Below are 5,403 nucleotides of genomic sequence, written 5' to 3' on the forward strand. Positions count from 1 at the left end.
TAATGATGAACTCTTGTTTCGGAACTCGCTCCCATAGTTCAATTCTCGAGAATCTTACAATGTCATCTCAACAATTTGTGTTGCACCTTTCTTCTCAGGCATCCTGAGTCTGAGTTATCCTGACACCAACCAGATCTGAATCTCGATCAGATATGATGGTTGGAACATATTTCCAAGAGTTATAACATAGGTCTTATGTGACCCGGTAAGGTGATGTCGTGCCTAGCACACCTGGCCGGTTGGCCCTATTGTTATAGATTCCTTTTCAGCAAGGTTATCCATTCTTCCATGAGGAAATTGTAATACTTATTCTATAAGTTGGTCCTGATGGATCCTTTTTGTTCCCTAATTCCGATCTTCACCTGTTGACCATGTCAATGCTATCTCGAAGCATGTCTATGGTACTCCGATTTTCAACAGGAACATTTGAAGCCCAAAGCTAATTGTTTCCTGCTCAATTATCCAGACGCCGTTGTATGGGTAATGTCATGAAATTGCTCTCCCCTTACCTAAAGGGTTTTCTACATTATATCCTGTCATGGATATCATGCTCTGCTTGTCCTTGGGAAGGATATACCCTTGAAATATGTGTTTAAACACATTTTCCTTTCCATTGTTCTGTTTACTCTGATAATCATATTTTCCTTTCCATTGTTTTGTTTAACCTTTCTTGTAATCTAACTTAGCTGAGCAGAGATAATTCCCTGCTTAGTTGAGCACCTCGTTGTACCACTCTCTCAGTAGACCATGTTACTATTGTTGATGACATTCCGGTAGCCACCGATGGACGAGAACCTTGCCTATTGGTCCGCCTCGTTCAACGAGCAGGAAAATGGTTCTCTTCGCCCCTCGCCCTTGGTACCGACGTTGTTGCCGACATAATAGACAGGCCACCCTATGACATGCCTTGCTTGCATGATCACGCAAGACGTCTCCACCCTTCCAACTTTTATCCCACATGGTGGGCCCATAACCCACAGTTCCACGGGATCGAAACCTGACTCTCCTGTACCCCCATGTTGCCAAAGTTATTCCTCGCGCTTGATTTCGTATATAATTCATGGATCATCTTCCTAGTAATATACTTTGGTGTCAGACGCAATACTTATTCTCGTTACTCTGGACCCCTTTCACACTTTGTTCAGGCATCGAACGATTGCCTACCCGCTTAAACTTCTCATAGTACCTTCTTACTTTGCTCTCGAAATTTTCTTAAGTTTCAGTTCGAGAGTTACTTCCCGCCACCTTTCGCCGATGTTAGCTACCAGGTAATCAACCTTGCAGAGGTCCGTTCTTCCGGAATAACCACCCTTTATTCTTTCGTAAGTACGATGGAGTTCCCGAAGAAAGGATGACGACTTGAACATGGTGACTTGAAGCAGAGAAATGAAGACATCAATGAAAGGGATCAACCTCTTCGAAAGGGCAGCCAAGACCGACAAGACTCGTTAGGTTTTTCGCTACCAGCACCTTCCCCCCTTACTACACCGCGTAAATCTCGGGACGAGATTTCTTGTAGTGGAGGAGAATTGTGACGCCCGGATAATCAAGCTACAGTAATTCTCTGCTAATGATGCCATGTCACTTCGATTACTGTTGCTAATCACGCATTAGTTCGGAACCGATTCAAAATTCAAATTCAAAATATGGCAAACAACATAAATTTTCAAACATTAAAACAAAAATGTTCGGTTAGTGCCAAGTATTACATGGGTGATTATGGTGGAGAAACCACACTTTTATAGAATGCTTAAAGGCTCTAAGATAATTAAAACAGTAGTTAAAACAATTAAATAAATGCCTTTTGTATTTTATAAAATATTAAACTATTCATTTAGTTGCCAAAAAGATAATGGGGAAGTAGCATAATTAATATCGCTAATTTAGGATTTTACATTATAATTTATAAAACTAAATAAAAGAACAACTAAAATAAAACAGTAAAAGAAAAACAGAAAACAGAAATAAGAAAATAAAAAGGGGCCTAAGTTCTACTGTGCACTTAGGCCTACTAGCTACAGGTGCGGCCCAGCCCACCTGGAGTCCCCTCCTTCCTCCTACTGCTCATCCGAGCTCGGTGGCCGCCGGGTGCTCATCCAGGCCGCGGATGGCCACGCGGCGACCATCCGCCGAGCCCCCGCACGGCTAAGGCCGCCCCCGACCCCCGGGAAACCCTAGCTACCCCCAGTTTCCCCCCTCGCTCTCTCTATCGCTCCCGCTGTGAGCTTGCCCGAGAGCTCGCCGCCGCGACGCTCGATCCCGCGGCCACTGTGCCCCGATTGCCCCGCCGACGTGCCCGAACGGCTCCCCGACGTCGACTACGTCGACTACGCTGAACGGAACGAGCGGGGAAGCCTCCACGCCGCCGCCATCTTCTTCTCGTTCCTCGGATCGCCGCCGTCTATCGTCGTTGATTCCGGATGCTCCGCCCCTCCCCGAGCACACTGCCACTTCCCTACGGCTCCCGGTGAGCCACCACGTCTCCCCCCTCGCTCCCCCGCACGGATTCATCACCGTAGCCGCCGTTGCCATCGCCGCCCGAATCCCAGTCCGCAACGGAGCTCGTCACCGTCGTCCTCGTCGATGTCGTGCTCACCCGAGCTCGCCACCGTGCTCTAGGCCTCGCGAGGACCCCGTAGAGCCTCCCCAGTAGTCCTGCCGTGCCCTCTAGCCGTAGTTCGCGCGAGGGCCGAAGTCCGGCGTCCGCCTCGCCGCTCGCCGTCGACGTTCCCGACCACCGCAGCCTCTGCCACCACCCCAGATCGCCTCACCGTTGTCTTCTCGTTCGAACGAGTCCAGCCGTGTCCGATTTGAGCCACCGTAGCGCAAATCCGGCGGCCTCCCGTGCGCGCCGCCGTGCGATTTGGTCGCCGGCGTTGCTCCGGCCGCCGTGCTGACCTGGCGCCAACGTGGCCCTATGGGGGCCACCCCATTGAGGCTGCCAGTGGGCCCCACGGGCCCCAGTTGACTGGGTTGACCCAGTCAACTGCTGACTGGGCAGCCCAGTGCCACTGACATGCAGGCCCCACCGCTTAATTAAACTAATTAAAATGTTTTATAATTAAAAATAATTAGTTAAGCTAAACAGTCACTGACATGTGGGGCCCAGCTGCTAATTAGCCATGTTTAATTAAAATAACCCACTGTTAGTCCACTGTCGATGACAGGTGGGACCCACTGGTCAGTTTGACCTGGTCAGCCGTCCTGTTGACTGCTGACGTCACAGTGACGTCATGCTGATGCAATAATCCTTTTATGTTAATATTAATAATTCCAGAAAATACCTTAACCTTTAGAAATTCATAGTAATTAAACCGTAACTCCGATGAAAATGTTTTCTATATGAAAGTTGCTCAGAAAAATCCAACGAATCCGAATACGCGGTCCGTTCATCTGTCACATGCCCTTAGCATGCTGAACATGGAACATTCCCCCTCCGGTCATCTGACTGACACAGGTCCGGAACCAGGAACCCCTTCCCGGTTGAATTCCCCCTTCACCTATATCGTGTAGCCATACGTTAGGTCACACCCGGCACATCATATTGCCACGTTATGCTTTGTGAAGCTCTGTTTGCTTTATATTTACTGTTTCTTCCCCCTCTTCTCTCCGGTAGACCCCGAGACCGATGTTGCCCCTATGATCGACTACGTCGACGATGACCCCCTCCTTGCCAGAGCAACCAGGCAAGCCCCCCCTTGATCACCAGATATCACCTACTCTACTCTCTACTGCTTGCATTAGAGTAGTGTAGCATGTTACTGCTTTCGGTTAATCCTATTCTGTTGCATAGCCTGTCATTGTTGCTACAGTTGTTACCCTTACATGCTATCCTACTGCTTGGTATAGGATGCTAGTGTTCCATCAGTGGCCCTACACTCTTGTCCGTCTGCCATGCTATACTACTGGGCCGTGATCACTTCGGGAGGTGATCACGGGTATATACTATATACTTTACATACATGACACATGTGGTGACTAAAGTCGGGTCGGCTCATTGAGTACCCGCAAGTGATTCTGATGAGGGGGCTGAAAGGACAGGTGGCTCCACCCTGGCTGTTGCATAGCCTGACGGCCCCCGACTGTTACTTTGTGGCGGAGCGATAGGGCAGGTTGAGACCACCTAGGAGAGAGGTGGGCCTGGCCCTGGTTGGCGTTCGCGGATACTTAACACGCTTAACGAGTTCTTGGTATTTTTTGAGTCTGGCCATTTGGTCTATACGCACTAACCAGCTACGCGGGAACAGTTATGGGCACTCGACGTCGTGGTATTAGCCGAAGCTCTTCTTGACGTCAGCGACGGAGCGGCGCGTGCCGGATTGGACTGGAACGCCTGCTAGGCTAGGTCTGCTTCCGGCCGCGTACGCAACGTGCAGGTGTGCAATGGGCGATGGGCCCAGACCCCTGCGCGCATAGGATTTAGACCGGCGTGTTGACCTCTTTGTTGAGCCTAGGTGGGGCTGCGACGTGTTGATCTTCCGCGGCCGGGCATGACCCAGAAAAGTGTGTCCGGCCAAATGGGATGGAGCGTGTTGGGTTATGTGGTGCACCCCTGCAGGGAAGTTTATCTATTCGAATAGCCGTGTCCCTCGGTAAAAGGACGACCCAGAGTTGTACCTTGACCTTATGACAACTAGAACTGGATACTTAATAAAACACACCCTTCCAAGTGCCAGATATAACCCGGTGATCGCTCTCTAACAGGGCGACGAGGAGGGGATCACCGGGTAGGATTATGCTATACGATGCTACTTGGAGGACTTCAATCTACTCTCTTCTACATGCTGCAAGATGGAGGCTGCCAGAAGCGTAGCCTTCGACAGGATTAGCTCTCCCCCTCTTATTCTGGCATTCTGCAGTTCAGTCCACCGATATGACCCTTTACACATATACCCATGCATATGTAGTGTAGCTCCTTGCTTGCGAGTACTTTGGATGAGTACTCACGTTGCTTTTCTCCCTCTTTTCCCCTTTCTATACCTGATTGTCGCAACCAGATGCTGGAGTCCAGGAGCTAGAGATCCCGAGGATGATTCTACATGGAGTTCGGCTTCAAGGAGTAGTTAGGAGGTCCCAGGCAGGAGGCCTTGCCTTTTCGATCGTTGGTACTTTTGTGCTAGCCTTCTTAAGGCAAACTTGTTTAACTTATGTCTGTACTCAGATATTGTTGCTTCCTTTGACTCGTCTATGATCGAGCACTTGTATTCGAGCCCTCGAGGCCCCTGGCTTGTATTATGATGCTTGTATGACTTATTTATGTTTTAGAGTTGTGTTGTGATATCTTCCCGTGAGTCCCTAATCTTGATCGTACACATTTGCGTGCATGATTAGTGTACGGTCAAATCGGGGGCGTCACAGCAGACCGCCCTGTCTACGCCACACCGCTCGAGAATCTGCGAGCCG

Source organism: Aegilops tauschii, chromosome 5, assembly GCF_002575655.3.
Source record: "Aegilops tauschii subsp. strangulata cultivar AL8/78 chromosome 5, Aet v6.0, whole genome shotgun sequence".
NCBI classification, from domain to species: Eukaryota; Viridiplantae; Streptophyta; class Magnoliopsida; order Poales; family Poaceae; genus Aegilops; species Aegilops tauschii.